This window comes from Desmodus rotundus, chromosome 6, assembly GCF_022682495.2.
Source record: "Desmodus rotundus isolate HL8 chromosome 6, HLdesRot8A.1, whole genome shotgun sequence".
In the NCBI taxonomy this organism is placed as follows: Eukaryota; Metazoa; Chordata; class Mammalia; order Chiroptera; family Phyllostomidae; genus Desmodus; species Desmodus rotundus.
In genome coordinates, this window is record NC_071392.1 from 150,073,396 (window position 1) to 150,092,760 (window position 19,365).

At 40.1% G+C, this 19,365-nt stretch overlaps 1 protein-coding gene across 1 annotated transcript in view; it reads left to right on the top strand.

Moving 5' to 3' along the window:
* LOC139441028 (teneurin-2-like) overlaps window positions 1–19,365 on the top strand; it is a 2,123,458-nt gene that overhangs the window by 868,467 nt on the left and 1,235,626 nt on the right. The window contains exon 6 of the mRNA XM_071221851.1: window positions 8,161–8,277. The gene's annotated coding sequence lies outside the window, so the exon portion shown is untranslated. The remainder of the gene's footprint in view (window positions 1–8,160; window positions 8,278–19,365) is intronic.

The window sequence follows — 19,365 nt, forward strand, 5'->3', positions numbered from 1 at the left end:
GTTCGCTTGTGTAACATCAGTCTCACTCAGTAAAAGGAACGTAAGTCTTAGGAACTCTCCCTCTTTTGCCTTCTAAGTCTCCCATAAGGAGGAACTCTACCTCTTTTGTTCGCTGCTGTATCCCCAGAGCACAGGCTAACCCTTGAACCTTGGAAGGTTCAAAAACTTACTGGAACGAAGGAGAAAAAAAAGGATAGAAGCAAGGAAGGAAGGACCAAGAGTTAGCCTTTGCTGTATAGTAAGTTTTGCTGCATAAAAATTATATTGATGCATTAAGTCGTTTTTCATGATAAATTGCTTAGTGAACAAAAAGTGTTAAACATAATTTATATAGAAGCAGTGCCTTGGACATTCACTTACGTGCGTGCGTGCATATGTTTGTGCTGTGTAAAAGTGTAGGAAACACACTGAAAGAAAATGTACATCAATGGTTTGACATTAATTCGAACTAATTATTTTCTGTTCCTGCATTGTCTCAACTTTCGTGACAATAAACATGTATGACTTCTGTTGTAAAAAGTTAGTTTAAATCAGTGTGCCTTCTGCTGTACCCAGGACTTTTGTCTGCAAGCACAGACGCTCAGCTCAATTTGGCTTAACCAAGTCTAGCTTTTTACTAGTGGGTGCAACTGTTTTGCCAGAAGTCCAAGGTGCCACAGGCCTTTCATCCTGGTTTGGTTTTCTGCTTTGTATTTCAACCTAACTTTGTCCAGGAGGTGAAGAGCGTGACTGCTAAAAAGCCTCCAGATTCACATTTTTGACTGGAAATTAAAATTAAAGTTGAGATGAAATTTTAAAATGAGTTGCAAAAGGAATTGTCCACCAGCTTCAACAACAAGCAAATCTATGGGAATGGCTCCCGTGGGACAGGCCTGGCTACCCATCTCTGAACAAATCATTGCACCATTGCTGCCCCTGGGAGGGATTTTATGGGGTTCATAAACAGCAACTCCCTCTCCCCCTCGAGATCCAACTCAGAAATAGGCATACAGTTCAGAGGGACAAACATCGGTATATCAACAGTACTACTGATAAGACTGGGAGGCTAATAAACTGGCAGATGTGGCTAATAGGTGAGGTCATAGGGACTTGATAATTCTCCCCTAAATTAAATATACGCACCCCCTCTATATAGACTGCAAGGACAGCCTCGTCCCTCACAAGCACTCTACCAGAGTCTGCCCCACTGAGATCTTTTACAGGTGAGAGAGCAAGCCAGAAAGTTTCATGTGCTACAACTCTCAGGACCACCCCCTATTCCCAAGCTCCTCGTCGGAAAATTCACCTCAGGTTGAGGTGCGCATGTGCAAGGCCGTTGTGAAGTCGGAAGTGTACTTTAGGGACAGTGTCCCCAAATAGAAATAGAGGCTCGTTCTGAAGGTATTTGCCTTTTTAATGCCCTCGATTTTAATTCCCAGACCAGATTCCCCTATTATCAGTATATTTCTGATTACTTTTCCCATATACAATTTTGGTATGTATTTTCTATTCCATGCTGTAGTCTTTCAAGAGCATCTACTGAATTTTGGATCAGAAACTAAAATTGAATCTCTTTGAAATGTTCAAAGCCATTTCCATCGGCACCCTTGTAGCTCCATGTAACAGATGGAACCCAGGAGCAATCATCCTATTAAGCTGATGAAATCATCGACTTCTTCTGTGTGTAATGGTCATTAAAAGCTATTTTCAACAGATATAATACCAAGTAATTCAGTGCCTTATCAAATTAACAAAGAGCCTCTTAACCCTGTGACCCTTAGTGGAAAATAAGTCATTTTGAGAAATGACTATAAGTATTTCCAAAACATGGCAGCAAAGTAATCTATACCGGTAGTCAAAACAGCATCGCTAGTTTTCTTACACGGGAAGAGTAAGAAACATTAATGCAGAAATCATAAGCTGATGAAATGCTTCCTTTGTCATTCTCTTTTATCTGTCTGATTGTAAGCTCAGAAATATGATTAGGACATCTTGCCTTGACCGAGGGTTCCAAACACTGGTTCCCAGTCCTGCCATATCAAAGATTCTTGGGGTTTTCGAGATACAGACACTTAAATCCAATCAAAGAGGAGGGCCAGTCAAATTTTAGCAAATCCTTCGTGGGATTTGGCTGGGCAGACACATCTGAATATCATTACAATAAAATGGGTTTCCGGGCAAGAGATCGTCCTGGGTTACCATTGTTCCTTTCTTCCTACATGTTTTTTTTCCATCATAGCCATAGAATGCCTGTGCAGGAAAGGTTTTTTGAGATGAGTTCTTCTTATCTCCTTACTAGTGTTCAGTAAAGTGGTGTTCAGAGAAATGAAGAGATTGAGGTGGTATGTACCCAGTTTACTTGTATCCCCTCTGCCTTCCTCTTTTTTTGTTTCTTTGTAAATACTCTGGTGAACCTGGTCTCATTAAGGCACAACTGGCTGACAAAATGTAACTTTACAGAAGTAGTATTTGTTATCCTGTCAAAATCAATGACATTCCATAAAAGAAAATACCATAAATGTGTGGCATTATAAAATGTGGAAGAGTGAGAGAAGAAGGAGAAGAGGTGAGGAATATGCTCTTAAACCTCAATTTGCACGCAGCTTGAAATCTTCTCTTCCTCAGACCAGCATTAGCTGCGGGATTTCAAGATGGACCAAAATATTATCAGATTAGAATCTTGAAAACAAAACACTGTGTTAATGGATAGCCTGTAAGCCTTTTGTCTATCCACATACTCTTTTACAAAAGTGACTTCACGATGTTTGTGCTCGTTGTGTAGCCCTGTATCACTTCATTCACAATAAATCAAGAGCATCTTTTCAGTCTTCTATTACATGATTCCAAGTTGCTGCACAATATTCCATTTTATGAGATGCCATAATAAATATATTTGATTCCCTATTGTTGAACATTTATTTTCCAATAATTTGCTAGTACAAACAGAACTATGAAATTCTTCTAGAAAATGTTATCATAAGTTTATGTGGGTTTCCTTAGAATATATTTTTAAAAATAGGAGTTACTAGATGTATGAATGTGGAGAGGGTTAAATACTGCTAAATCAAAAATTCTAAATGTTTCTTAGAGAACAATGAATTTAAGATAATTTGGTTATTTTGGAATGGGAGATAAATTGTAGAACTAATATTATATGTTGACAGTTGCATTAGAAATAAAAATGAAATTGCCAAGTGTTTACAAATGGCTATTACTTTAAAATAAAAAAAAAATCAATGGCAGCAGATTATACTTTAAACATCACAGATTTTTAATCTATTCATATATTATCTACCTATTTAATTTAATTACCTGTCTATCTTTTTCTCAAACCAATACTTTTGAAGTGAAGTCTCCAGATTAGTTGCAATCTTCGGAAAATAAACCCTCATTTTAGAAAAAGAGCCTGTATAAACGATCGCCAGGTGTACTGTCCCTCTGTTCATGAAAAAATAAATACAAATTTAGATAAAGGTCTAAAGAGCGAAAGAAAATGACTTTTTAACGGGCTCCTTTGAAAATATTTTTAAATGGAAACTTCTTTTTAAATTTGAGGGCAAAAAAAGAAACAGAAAACAAAATGGAACTGATAATAAGATAAAGGTCAGGAGAAAAAACTAAATACTTGAGTAAAATATCTTGCTAGATGGAATAAAGTATTTACCCATCGTTGGAAAGGATAGTAATTAAGAAAGTAGCCTGGATTAAATGGGGAAGAAATTGTGATTCCATATAAAGGATCCAAATAGTTTAGTGCAAATGTTTTCTCCAAAGGCCGCCTTTTGAGAAGGAGGTGGGGGAAACAGAATTGGTTAAGCACTTGGGGAGATTTGTAATTCCCTGGAGAATCTGGTGATACTGCTGAGACATTCTGCCACAATCAAAGTCGCAGTGATGTATCCTCGGACTTCATGAAGCTGGGCTTTGAAATTAAACACTGAGATGTAAGGAGTGGGGTGGAGTTGCAAGGAGATTGTATGAGGAATAAGGAGATTTCGTTTCAGTCTTGACTCTCCTGCTGTATTAGCTGAGTGACCTTGGAAAAGTCCATTAATTTTCCAGTGTGCGGAATTCTCATTTGAATGCAAATGGTTAATGAACACAATTTATAATTTAGAAATTCCTGTTAATGCTCAGCAAAGCCTGGCACACGGTGCTCAATATACCATTTTCCTGAATCAAAATGATTTTGATAAACGTTTTCATTTCATAGTATGTAAGGCAGTTTCTCTCTCATTTATTCTTGAGTTCCCACCATTTCCCTTTTAAGGCTATATTTGCTTAATAATTTATCAGTTTTGCTCAGTCAAATGCCGGGCTGGCCATGTGAAAATAAAAAGCACCTTTAACACGAGCCTGTAGGGTCTAGGAACCCCACGTATGGATCTGTATTCAGGCCGAAACCCAGACACAGACAAGACTGTGGTTGCTACAGAATACTAAGGATGAAGCTGGGAATGAGAGAATCTATACAGAGTTTGTTGGAATGCTAATAAATCATGAAATCCCTGCTTCCTGGTTCTGGAATTTGCTGCCTAAGATTGCAGTTCGAATTGCCCACAGAACTCCTTATTCTGGCTCCAAGGAAGAGTCGGGGTCAGGAAAAGAAAACTGAGGAGACTTCAGGAATGAAAGGAATGCCTTGCTCCAGAATTACTTATGTATGACTGTCCTTTTCCTACTTCATCAAGCTTTGGTGGCTGAACTGTGATAACTCGGGGACCAGGACTCCTATCCACACAGTGGGCTGCCGAGTTCATTTTCTTCTCCAAGGGGTCCCCGGGCACCTGTTTGATCCTGTTTTCTGTGCACAGCGTCCCTATTGCCTCTCGATTTAAGTCAGCCTGCCTCTCTGAATTTAATGTACTCTGACGTGGGCATGTTCAAAAGGGAAATGGTGTACTCAGACCACAGGCAACGGCGCCTTCATCATTCCTCCCCTGCTGGGAGGCTGTGGGAAACCCTCCCCAGCAAGAACTGATGAAGATGAAACGCACACAGGCCACCTGGGCTGAGGGCGAGGCGAGGCTGAATCCGGACACAGTTCTTGCCCAGCCAACATCTCCGGCTCTGCCTCCTCCCCACAAATCCTCACTGTGGCGTAAAGCTAATTTAACAAGCCATCCCCGTCTCCTCTGAGCAGTGGTGAAAACATTTCTACAGGACTTTATTAAGAGAGACCCCAAAGTACTCATCAGGCCAGTGAAGGAGAAAAGCCTGCTGCGGCCTTTCTACCCACACCACCACTGGGATGAAGGAAGAAGCCAGTATCAAAACAGACAGGTAACGTTAGAAGCACACCAGGCACCAGCCCATGTTCAAGGTCACATTGTTAAAGGGAAGGGTCGCTATTTTTCCAACGGTACAGGAAAGGAGCTAGCCGCAGGACACCCAGGTTAAATTGAAAAGGCCTCCTAAGTACTTTAGGAGGTTAGCAGCAGCATCGGAAGGCAGGTTCCTATCAGGTATGGATTCAATATTTTGTTGAAATTGGGTAAGGTCCAAGGGGATGTTTGCAAAGAGAAAGTGATTGGTCCTCTAACTTCCAGCTGTTTTGTATCCCATGCTGAGCTGATACGAAGATTTTATTTTTTCAGTGTGGATCTGGCATTTGTAGCACAATATGAGCTCCATGCCCACAGGAACCCGGATGTTACTCCCAGCACTTCTGTTTCAGTGATGCAGGGAGTGGAAAGCAGGTTGTGGAGAGGTGATACAGGAAGTTATTATTAGGAAACACAAACTATGAATCTGATTGTCCCCCTTCCCTTCAAAAGTGAAATTTTAGCAAAAATTTTAGATTCAAAAATAAGCCACGTCTAGTAAGTTAGTGTACTGAATTATTGTCTTTAAGGGTAATTACTTTCATGCTCGAACTTGGACCTTCCCATTTGAACCTCCCACCCCCATTCCTTAGCCTCCTTTGCAGTGCTCCCGATGGGGAAGCTTTGAAACTCTCATTTGTGTGTCTCAATTGTTAACCCTGGTGAGGGTTTAGGGATTTCAGACTCTTGTTGTCCTTCAACTAGGTTAGTTCTTTACAGAGAGAAACAAAAGAAAACGGGGAAGATCTCCTACAGTTTCCTCTGATCTTGGGAAGTATTATGACAAAAATTTTCTGTGTTGCTCACAGTCCAATTTCACACTTTATACAAGACTATCTTAGTGCTTTGGGGTTCAACAGATCAATTTAGACTGTGTATTTTTCTGTCTTTGTTTGCATTGTTCTTTTATCCAGCTGCAAGACAGCTTTTCTTTCAGCAAAATGTCAAACGGTGCTGAATTTGCTCAATTAGCTTTGCAAATGCGTGTTTGACTTCCTATGGCATCTTTCTCCTTTCTTTCTATTGTATATTTCTTATATTTCAAAGGGGGACATCAAATAAATTCTTCTTGTGAAATAATTAGCATTTTAATTCATAGGTGTTAGTCTGCAGTTGTGTCTGATTGTGTTTTTAATTTAAACCACGAATACACATGCATTTTCTTCCAACTGGAGTCAGTGGTGTTGAAGGTGAGGAAAATGCTTCAATGCTAGCTGCGCTGACATCGAATAACTTCATTACAAAACGTAGCTTAATCAATGGAATGTGTGTGGCCTATGAACTATCAAGCAACTCTTTTCCCATCCTGTTTGCATATGCCTTTATCATTTTAGCCACAGGATTTGAAAATATGTGAAAAGGAAAGAAATTATTTTTTAAAGTATCATAGGGATAGGAAAGGTGAATTTGTTCTCTAATCGGATAAAACAACAAAGCGATTCTCAAAATACTTAGTAGTGATTCTGGATTCTTCTCTCAGGGAGGTGGGAGAGAAATAGGCTGGCCTCAGATGGACAGAGGGGAAATAGTAAAATGTTTGATAATATGCACCCATCCCAGTGGCTATGGTCTCACTGAGGTTTTTGCTATTTGAGTAAGTTTTGCCAACCACAATAGCTCATTCTCCTCATGAATACCTTAGCCATCGTCTTACTTCTTATATCTAATGCAGGTAAAAGAAAAAAAAAACCCTATCATCTTTGTCCCATTTTTTATTTCCCCAAGAAGAAAAGAGGTGGGTGCAGCACGTGAAATACAATTGAAGGTCCTTAAAGGACCACTTGACTGTTATGCTCAGCACCTCTTATCTGTATAGGACGCAGCGTCTTTGAAGTTAACTCGGAGATTAGGTTTCATGCCTTTACAAATTCTTTAAATAAGAATGCGTCTTATTCCTTTTTCTAAAATGCTCTGGAGCATCAGGTTGAAATGGAGCTGAGCATCCCACTAATTTCCACTCCAACCGTGGGGGAGGGGGAGAATTGCAGCTTTTGAGGCTCTTTCCTCTATTGCCTATAGACAGGCCAGTAGAACCATCAAACATAGTGTTTTTGTCTCCTTGCTTTCTTTTCCCTCCCTATTAGCCTTCAGTTTTGCTCCCCTCAGTTTGAAAATATATATATATATATATATATATATATATATATATATATATATATACACTTTTTATCACAGCATGGCCCTGTGCCGTTATAATACACACCTGATGCGTGTTGCTCTCAGCGCGTGGCTAATTGACTAGAGTCTCCAGGTGTTGTAAAGTGTCTGTGAAGTGCTTGTAATAAAGGTGTTTCCCCCAGCTTCAGAAGGAAGGTGCTGGTCCCAGGTGAGGGAAGCGAGACTCACTGCTAAACTTTACTCAAGGTTGGAAGCATGTCTGGATACTTGGGTTTAGGAGAATTTCGATTTTCCTGCATAAGGCATTGCGGTCCCCAAAGTGGGGGATTGGTGTGCAGTGGAAACATATTTGCTGAGCCGCCGCGTTCAGCCCGCTGGTGTGAGCGAGTCTTTACCCGACCTCAGTCGACGTAGGGAGAGAGGCTGGATGTGCCCCAGAGAAACTGGAATAAAAGAGCCTTGTTGTTTTTCCCAAGAAAGCCCATAACCTGTTGAGAAATGTGTGCAAATCTGTAATCATCGGAGTAAGTAGGCTTGGTAAATAACACAAACGAGACCAAAATTCTGGGGGTTCATTACAAGATTTTGAGCTAACTTTTTTGTTTTAATTTCAGAGCTAGGATCTCGTAATATGTGAATTTACCTCTATTTTTTAAGAGTGATTTAAAAACAATTAACATGGGAAAACAAATACAGGCACACCTTATTTTATGGAGTTTCTCTTTATTGTGCTTCACAGGGGGGGTACTTTCGAACACTGAAGGCAAGACCCTCCACCAGCGAAATATCACGACTCACTTCATCGTGCTCCTCCGTCTGTTGCTGTGGTTTGGAACCGAACCCACGATACCTCGAGGTATGTCTGCATTTCAAATCCTCATACTTAATTCAAGTTTAATGGGTTTCTATTTTGAGCTAAATATAAGATTGAGAAAATGATGAGGCCATAATTTTTCATTGCTTGGGGCCTCTACATATCTCCAAGTCAACGTGTGTGAGATGTTATTAATTTAAAGTGGATATAATTGTAATATAGTTTGCCTCTCAAAGAGTTTCAACTTCAGTTCATTGTGTTAAATAAAATAATGGTCTGAGAATGAATAGATATCCATTTTTATCTTGAAGGGCAAACAATGCCTAAATTAATTAAAGATTATTAACTGTCAAAAGTCACGCCCAACAGTGCTTTAATTTATTAGCACAGGCCTTCTCTGCTGGTTTCTTACTGTGTATAAGAGCTATGAGAGGTAATTTTGTTTTTCTTAAACTACTTAGTAACTCCTTTAATAAAACAACTAGAGAAAGCTGTTAAGATAGCAAATATAGTGGTTCTTTCATTGTGAGTCCTCTTTTAATACCTAAGGTAATAGACTATTGACTTACAAATCTGTAGTCTTTTTTGTTTCTTAACTGCTATGTAAAAATTGAGAAATTGTACCAATAATTAAAGAGTAATATCGACCATTAAAACAAACATGTGTATTGTCAAATCTTAATATACCGTATGTTTACTTCCGTAAACACTAGTTCTTAATTTAGAAAACTCAAGTCCTCAGTAGATTACCATTGAAAAGGCAAGTCGACAAATATTTGGAAATGTATTCAAATACATTCATTGAGGTTTAACTATATGCCAGGTTCTCAGTATTGGGAATGTAACAGATTGAAAACATGGGAGAGATGTCTGCTCTTCTTCAATGTATATTATGGAAATGGGGATATAATGATAAACTATGAGTGTACTATGGAAAAAAAAATACAGAGCAGAGAAAGTGGATTTGAGAGTGCCAGTGGAGGGGGAGAAGTTGGAAGGCAAGTTAGAGTATTAAACAGGTTGGGGTGTCTTCGTGAGAAAGTAAGATCTGGGCAAAGAACAGCAGGGTCAAGGCAGTTAGCCAAGTAAATAATCTGGAAGGAGATCATTCCTGGGACAGAAGCAGGTAGAGCCAAGACCTGAAAGCGAGAGTGTGCTTGAAATGGTAAAGGAACACCAAGAGGCCAAGCAAGTAGGATCACTACACAGAGGGTGTAAATACCATAGAGGCAGATCATAGGTACCTCTGGAGACTGCTCTCTTCCTATTGGAGAGAAGTGGGGAGTCCCCAGCAAGACTGGACTGAAAGTAAAATAATTTATGTCTTAAAAGTAATAGACTGCTGGTAGGTGGATGAAGGGAAAAATGGAGGCTGGGAAGTGTTTAGACAAGAGAATATGGTGGTTCAGGGCAAAGTAGACCTCGTAACAGAGGTGGGAAGAAGTTGTCCAATGCTTCATGCATTTTGAGGTTTGAGGCAATGAGATCTTTTCTGATGGGGGGTGGATATAGGATTTGAGAGAGACAGGCAAGGGAAGGATGGCGTTTCCAGCCGCTGAGACGGGTTGCCTGCAGAGTAGCTGGTGTTGATAGACTAGTGTTTATGGGCGACAGAGTTGAAATTTGGGGTAGCCGTCTGCACTAGACCTGTAAACCTCAGCATTGGCATCTGGATGGCTTTTGTTTATTTATTATTATTTTTATTTGTTTAAAGGTTTTATTTATTTACTTTTAGAGAGAGGGGTAGGGAGGGAGAAAGAGAGAGAGAGAAACATCAATGTGTGGCTGCCTTTCAAACACCCGCCCCCTGGGGACCTGGCCTGAAATCCAGGCAGGTGCCCTGACTGGGAATCAAACCAGCAACCCTTTGATTTGCAGGCTGGCGCTCAATCCAGTGCATCACACCAGCCAGGGCTCTGGCAGGTTTTTAAAATGGATTATTATATCACTGAGAAAGTACATGTAGATACAGAGTTCCAAAGACTGAGTCCCAGAGTTCGCCAGTGTTTGGGGATGGGGGGTATGAGAGACAGTAAGAGAAAGCAGAGTATGAGGGTGCAGGTGCAAGCACTCGTGGATGAGGTCATCCTTAGAAGTCCTCTCCACGTGGCTCCTGGTTTGGTTTGTGAAATATCGGGCCAGGTCACCAGTCGAAAGAGAAGATGATGGGCGTTTAAAGGAAAAAAGGTGGAAAGTAGTCATAACTGAGAAAAGGAGAGAGGATGCGCTGAAAATTGATTTGATGTTTGCCCGGCAGCATTTAAGGACTTGAGCTGAAATTCCTGGATATGAATTTAAAGTGAAACAAACTAGTAACAATGTGAGCTTTTCTTTAGGCAGTTTCAGCTTCATGGGTGCAGAGGTGGAGAAGTGGGAGTGTTGAGTTTTATCTGGATGTGATTTTTGTCAAGCAGGACTATCAAAGTCCGAGGAGGGTAAGGAACGGAGGGCATGTGCAAAGGAGAGAGGACGTTTGCCTCTGGTGTCTTCCCTGGAAAGGTGGGAAGTGAGGAGATCTGGTGGATGAGGGACTGTGAAAAGTTGATAGAATAAATGGCCTTGGGGGCACCTGGGGTGGGAGAATCAAAGAACTTTGACAGTAGCTGAGACCAAATTTAAAATATATTGAATCAACATTTTGTGGCTGATTATATTGTATGCTGCGTGGTTTCTGGCGTATTTCACTTGATCCTCACAAATTTGTATGCAGAAGTACCGTCGCCATTCTTCATAGAAGACTGTGAAACAATGTACGTTCAACTTGCCCAAAATGTCTAGAAAATACAAAAGCTTCAGCTTAATTTAAATTCATTTCTTTAAGTTTAATCCAATTACCATCAAACTGTTTTATATATTCAAGTCAAAAAGAATGTCTCTCTTTACATACTGTTTTGTAATTTATGATGATTTTCACTGATTTTTAATGACTCGAACTTGAGGGATTACTATTTCTGTTGTTTTATCATACACAAAAATTTTGGGTTTTTTTATTTGCCCTCATCAGGAACTTAAGAATATAAAGTTCATTAAAAATAATGTTTATTTAGAAAACTTTATTCACAGTGAGCCTGATTTGAAATCATATGTAAAGTCATATAAAGTCATACCATAATAAAAATAGTTTCATTTCTTTGGAAACTAAAAAATCCATTTGAACAAACTACCTGGAAAAAGACATGCTAAGAAATTTGGAGACAGTTCAAAACATATCGATATTAGATTTTAGTTGTGATCTTTTTTTTTTTTTTTTGGTTAATTTTGTTGAGTGTGGAAATATGGCTTGGCTCACTTTTTAAGGTTTGTGGAGAGACACAAAGTCATTACAGATGAAACAATAAGATGCTGGAGATGTGCTCTCAGGTACTCTGGCAAGAAGCAAACAAGGTTTGCCTGGGTGTGAGTGTGTGTGTGTTGGAGGTGAAGGGAGGGATACGTGAGGAGCATAAATTGATGGAGACTGACATTGGGTGACGTGTACATAGGGATTCTTCTAACTATTCTCTTCATAAGCATGTTGGAAATTTTTCATTGTCCAAAGTTTATAGAAGTAATTCTTAAAGTACCTCATGCGTACATGTTTATGTTCACTCACTGATCATCCTCAGGGCCGCCCTGATTTTAAGGATGGCTTGCCATAGAGCAGATGATGCCAGTGGCCAAATGTGGTCAGAAAATGGGTCAAGTACAGTGGAAGGATTAGCCACCCCAATCTGACTGTGAAAGGATCAGTATTTGCTACAAATAAATTTAACAATGTCAAAGGCTACAACTTCACAAGTGCATTTTCTTCCTTGTTTGGTATCCTTTGAAATATTTGGAGAATATCTCTTAGGGTCCCTCATTCTGTCTGTGATTGTGTCTCTTCACTGCTAAGATTTTTAAAAAGTATCAATTTGGGGGTGTGGGGGAGCAGAAGAAATGTATTTCAAGATGAATGCCATCATTTGGACTGTGATTGATTTTTTAAAAAAAGTAACAGTCATCATTTTTGGTGCTCCTTTAATTTGATGGGGGATTAATATTTTTTGACCTGATGATAGTAGCCATCAATCTACCGTGGTTCTATGACGGAAATGCTTTCTTACCTGCAGCAGTTTCGATCAATACTAGGCCTACGTAGACGGATCCAGGTTAGTAAGTGAAACAGGATTTTCAATTAAAAATATATCATTTGACTTGAAAAAAGAGAGGAAAATAGACCCATAAATAAGCCTTATAGGTCCTTCAAAGTCTGAATTCTACAAGCTTAATAGCTAATCATTGGACTTAGGCTGAGAAAGAAGTTTATTGATTTGGAAATTAAAAAGTCTGCCAATAATTTTAATATGTTACAAAATGATGAAAATATGTTTGGGTCCCTTAATGTGAAACCACCCTACAAGTGCATGCTGTATAAATTTTAGTCTACTCATATATATGATCAGTTCTGCAAGACATAGTCCATTTTATCGAGCGATCGATCGATCTATCTATCTCCATAATCTTTACGAGCACCTGTATCTCTACTTCTTCTGAACATCTTTTGAAGGTGAGTGACTATGACCTAGAAAAGTGTGCATGTTATAAATGGGTAGAATCCATAACTTATATCATAACTTGCTGGAATATCAGTGCCTTTTATAAATCACTACAATGCTTATATTTAACTCTCTGTGACCCACTGAAGTTTAGTACGCGTTTATCTTTGCACCTAGTGGCAGGGTGATCAGGGACAGATGCTTCCCGTGGCTGGGAGAGGTACAGTCTACAGTGTGAAGACACCTACTCGAAGGACATGGCTGGTGCAATGAGAGTTTTGAACTTGGCATTTGTGACCATCTATTACACCTTCATTTTAGGTGATGCACATAAAAACACTTACAGAGTTCACTGGGAATCCAAGAAAGTTCTCAGTCACACAGTCTCAAAGTCCTGAGAATCTATACCCATGGAGAAAATCACTGTGGGGTGCATTATGTTTTTTCCACTCACCTCTTAAAATTAGCTTTTTTACCTCCAATAAATAGTTTTTGACATCTCCTCTAGCCACTCTGGGTATAGCAAAAAGGAAATCAAAGCAAGATTTCAAATGTGAAAACAGGTTAAGTAGGGAAAAAGAAATCAATAAATATAAAATGTTATGAAGGAAACACAAAAGTCATTATTCAAATATAGGAAAACAAGAATTCTGAAGCTGCTTTGGTGAAGAAGAGAGCAGAAAAGGAAAATCACTGATTATTTTAGAATTCTCTCGTATATATTTTTCTTCCTTTTTCCCCCTCCTTTCCTCTTTCCCTTTTTCATCCCCTTCTTTTCTCTTTTCCCTCTTACCCCCCTCCAGAAGCTTTGTTGATTTATAATAGCTTTTAAATCTATTGGTTGCTCATCAAATGGATTTTAATCCTTACCACCATCAGCGAATTAGGACAAGCTCAGTAACCTCTCAGTAACTTAGTAGCTTTAAACAACCTATGTGGAGTGCTAATAATCAATGAGATAATAGATGAAAGGTGTCCTACCCAGAACATTTACCTTAGAAATACATATGTTGTTTGAGTTATTCCTCATAAAGAATGTGTGCTTGAAACTGTTCAAGATCTTTGAAACAAAGGCAGTAACCGTCCCTGCACCAAGGTATGCATCAGTCGGTGGGTCTGTAGGGGAGCTGCGGAATTAGCATTTGCTACCCTTTGACATTCTTTATCCCAGAGATACCATGATCGGCCTTTTATAATGGGAAATAGCAACACTTAATGGCAGATAGCTACTTAAGGACATCTGAGAGGGAAATCTGAGCAACCGATCCTTGTTGTCCTGGGCACAGGTCATACGTAATGTGCCCAGACCCCCATATTCTGAGCAAATTGTATGCACGGCCTTTACCTTTATAATCTGGGGTGGGAGGTATGAATTAAATGTGCTGAGGGCCGACCTGCTCGTGGGCAAGTTTTGGGGTTGTCTTGAGCAGGCATAAGGTCTCATTTTTCTCACGAGAAAACGGCAGGGTTTTGTGGATTGTTTCATAATGGCTTAAAAGTTGAAGCAGATCTGGTTATCAATTAGATTTGCTCCTTAATCATTATATGACCTCAGCACCCTTTTTCCCCTTGTCTTCAAAGTGATTATAATGATTATATGATAATGATTATAGCCATTCGCTAAGTTAGTGAGAGAATGAAGTGAGACAAAGCCTGTATAGCACAAAAATGTCTGGCTTGTGGAAATGTGGAAAAAATATAAGTAGTTTTTTTTAACTCGAGGAATATGAAGATTTCCCACCTTCTAGGGTCACTGTTAATTTTTATGTCCCTGTAAAGGCATGGAAGTCATCATACCACGTGACTCCTAGAAATCTGTTCTCTTGACTCCTTAGAGGGCCTGGCATGGTCCCCATACCTTACTTCAGCAGTTTCTGGAAGCTGCTTCAATATTTCTAGCTGCTCCAACTCCCTGCCCTCCTTAGCCCTAAAATGTGTTCTTAGCTTCTGCTCTTTTTCCTCCCAGCCTAAAACCAAGCTGACCCTAATTTGTACTGATTTGCAAACTGTATTCGAGATCTGAGGAGGCAGGCAAGAATATCACAGAGGCAAATGTGAATTGGATAGTAGACCCTTTCGCTTTGGAGTCTGCTGCTCAGAACTGGACACAGGAGGTTCCAGCTGATGCTTCCACCACCCCCGGGTTGGCACACAGATGAGAACTGCGTCATTGGGCAGAAAGGGGCATCCTCTTCCCCCACGTCCCTGTTCCCCCACGTCCCTGTTCCTGCCTCAGATAACAAACACAACTATATTATCAGCAGCGATTTAGCCCAAACCCTTGATTGATCACTCTGGAATATTTGCTATTAGAATGCATCAAAGTCCCGGCTATTTCTGAAAATGATAGTATTTGGGAAAATAAAGGGTTATTTGGGCGATCTTCTTAAATTAAGAGCATGACTTCTGGTAGGACATAGATGAGTGTGTGTGTGTGTGTGTGTGTGTGTGTATCTTTGTAAACATGTTTCTCTCTCTTCCTTGCTATCGTGGTCTTGAAAGTGAGGGAATATGGCTTATCTAGTGTTGCATTTTATAAGAATGTAGGCTATGCAATCTACAACAATAAATTGCTACAACTCACTTGTGACTTCCTATTATCTTCACTGCAAACTGCTGGCAATTGAAATATTTTTCTCCTGTAAATATTTCTGCCTCACTGGGGATTCCACTATTGTTTTATTAGAATTAAAAGTGGTCATTGTAGTAAGAATTTTATTTTATGTTTTATAAAGTAACCTTTCATGCTGAGCAGTTCGTCAAGTATTTGTAACAAACTATAGAAATGATCCCTGAAAGTATAGTCTTAGTTCGTCAAGTACTTGTAACAGAGAGACCACTCTGGAAAACAGTACCTCTTATCACTGTGCAAATGTCAGGAAAAGCTCATGCCAGCACTTAGTTACCCACCCCCCGCCCTTCACCAGCCCCACATCAAGGCCGAAGTGGGGAAAATAACTTAGTGATCTGGAAGAAGCGGTGACTTTGGAGTAGCATGTCAGTATCAGTTACATACACCTGAGTCCTCACCCAAAGATGATGTGTTTATTGATTTGAGTGAGAGAGAGAGAGAGAGAGAGAGAGGGAGAGAGGGAGAGAGGGGAAGGGAGGGGGGCAGTTGTCTCCATTTCCGAAAGAGCAGAAGGCAGGCCTCCAGCGATTCTGGCTTGCCCTGGGCACAACGCCACCTCCTCAAAATTGGAAACTCTCCCACCACAGCTGCCTGAGTTTCTCTGTTTATTTCTGTTTCGGATAACTAGACCCTTTTTTTTGAAGAGATAATATTTACGGGATATCCGCCATCATAACTGAGTTGTGAATTAAAGAAAACATAGTCAGATCACCTGCCTCAGCAGATGAAGACTTGCGCTGGGTTGGAGAGGCGGACCACTTGGATTGTTTGGGGGGGGCGTGAACGTGCTTGGGCAGCAGAGAAGGGAGGGCAGTGATTTCTTCTTCTTCCCACGCTGCAGGCTTGGCCTCTGGCAAAATTGCAAGGTGGATGAGAGGTAGTGTATGGGCACCTCCTCGCCAGTCAACCTTTAGCGCCCTCCTTTGCCACATAACCTTCCTCCAATACCTCCTCTTTCTCATTCTCTTTACATCTTGACTGTCTAGAATCTGAACAATTTGCCATCCTTAATACAGCCCTTTCCGGGAAATAAATGTCTCATTTCTATGGTCTTGCAGACTTCTGCACTAGCACCAGTGTCTGAGTTGAAGGCAGTTTATACGTTTCCAATGACCCCTCACTTTTTAAATACGATGCCAAATAAAATTTATTTATGTTTAGTAGTCCCCCCCTCAATGGATAAGTAATCAGAAGTCGGACTGACCACAGGCACTCAGGTGCCTTTCTTTCTGTTCTCATTGCATAGTTCTTTCTTTGTCCCTGTATGAATCTCGGATAGGTGGGCCGGAAATAGGACCACTTTAATTTTAGTACCTTGCAAGTCTCTTCTTTCAGATATAAATTTGCATGATAAAAATTACCACAAGGGGTTTCTTAAAACAAAATTGTAAATCTTTCAAAATAGACATGCTGACTCCTTTAGAACAGCAAAGCACACGCTGGACATATTCAATATAATTAAAACAAGTAAAAATCTATAGCACCAGGATCTAAGCCAGTCCCCTTGACAAGTAACTAACTTTCATTTAAAGCCTTACAATTTTAATGTCATTCTTTTAAGAAAGAAATAAAAGCTGTATTAGTGAGAAATGTTTTTAAAAAACCACAATCAAGGGCAAAAGCACGGACATGATTGAAGATGCACTTTTCAATCTGTAGGGTTTACTGGGATTACTTAGGCTAGACAAAAATCCGTGAAGGTCATAATGACACTTCTATCATTTCAGACTGATGTATGCCATTTTTTATATTGTCTTTGCAATACACATTAAAATTTTAATGAGCGAGCTGTTACATTAAAAAGCAATGATTTAAAAATTTATCAGCTCCACCCCTCTGTAATTTAACAAGGATTTTTACCTCCATCGTTTTAAAACCCACCAAGAATTTATTATTTTTTTTAATTGCAAATGCAGGGCCTTCCACAGGTGATAAGTAGCTGGTTTGGGTGAATTTATTTTTAGTTTCTAAGAATCTATTGTTAACTAGCAATAAACGAGGAAGTATTAAGCTTATGTAACCTATATGCACCATAACAGGGAAGTGTTGCCTGTTTTTCAGAAGCTACAAAGTGTTTGCCTGGGAAATTTCTTGATCAACCATATGGACAATAATAGTAAAATAAAGGACCTTTATGAAGTGCTTATTATGTGCCCAGCACTGAAACCATGCTTCATACATCTCATTTAAACTGCACTCCAAGCCTGCTCGCCAGTTCACACTCAACAGGATAGTTTTGGCAGGAAGAGAGGGAAGAAGGCAGGCAAGCAGGGGGGTCAGGGGGATCTCAAGAAAACACTCAAAGAAGAAATTATTCTCATTTTACAAATTCAAGAAGCAGCTTGTAGAAGTCAAGAAATCTGCCCAAAGTGGCAAAACTGGTAAGTGATAGAGATGGGATTTATCTGCAAATCTGTTTGTGATCGGAATTTATGTTCTTTTTACCAGATATCCGGGCCACCCACATGACATGTATGTCATCAGATCCTTGGAAAATAAGCAGCTGCATGCGGGATTCAGGCACGAACATATTATTTCCAGTACATTAAACTTCATATGTTAAAACAGTAATACCGACCCCTATGTTAAGAGGACATATAGTTTAAGTGACACTGGGGTTATGAAATACATTAAAATAGACATCACTAGTAAGCGTGGTCAGTGAAGAGGCCATTTGGGACTCATCACTGATTGTGCTTAAGTATACACTGGCTGTGTGTCATTAAAATCAGGGATACACACCGTAAAGCATAGCCACCTCAGAGGTAGGAAATGTTTTTCTTTTCTGATTTCCCCTGTCTTTCAACCTCAATCTGTGTCAAAAAATCAGTGCAGAGCCACATTCAAGAAAAATGTTGCCCTCTCCGTACTTTAATTTTGAAAAATGTAAGGGCAAATTCATCTTTTTATTTTTCCCTAGCAAGGAATATGCACATGTTCTTTTTAATAAGGCGTTTTTAGCTAGTAGGTGTTACTGACAGGGAGGAGAAGGTAGGAGACGGAGAAATCTGAGTTGGGTGGTGGAGATAATAAGACCGAAGGTGAGAGTGAGGAGAAGCCAGAGGAGAGGATTTCCAAGAGGAGAGGGCAGGCGTGGAGAGGATGTGCTCAGCCTGAGCCTGTGTCTCGGGTGTCCTGGGTCACTGCTGTGGTCCTCAGGCTGCACTGTGACCGGTGTGTATCTCCTGGAGGTCCCCAGGGGACAGGTCCTGCTCCATCAGGCCCTCACGCTCTAGGAAAACAGCTTACCTCCCCCTGAATTTCACTAACCCTCTCTTTCACCCTCTGCCTTCATCACTTGGTTATTCTAAACCCATCCCACTGTCTGCAATATCCTGGCTTTCGTAACTTCTAACCCAAAGCCTCAACATCCTGCTCAAGATTTCCCCTGCTGTCCCTCATCCCACCCAAGCCATAGCCAATGGCCTCTTCCCTGTTCTCACCGAGTCCCCTCTCTCGCTCCTCCAGGCACTGGCCCTAATGTTTTGTAATTGCTTATATGCTTGTCTGTCTCCGTTAGTAATTCTAAGCCCCAGGCAGGGCACAGAGGTTGTCTGCTTTGTTTTTTTTTCCCCCTCCTCTCAAGCATCATCCTCATCACACAACTGGGGCTCAGGAAATATCTATAGAATATAAAAGAAGTAAGAATTGGGCCCATGCCAGGGGAGGGGAAGAAAAGAGAGAGGATGGCTTTGACGACCATATAAAACTGTTCTTTCCCATAGATACTGCTTTTCATCAAGTGTAACCTTTTACCAATTTCCAGAACAGTCCTTAGAGCATTTTCAAATGCTGTTACGTTGGTTTAGAAAACCACTCCCAAATAGCACATGGTTAGAGCCTCTAATATCTGTTAAATATTCCCTTCTCATATAACTTCTTAGTGTGCGCGGCCTCTAAGGGGTGCTATTCTCTCTTGAAGAAAGATCGTCATTACCTTAATAGTGCCCCGCAATTCATTCTTAGGTATTTATGTACTTA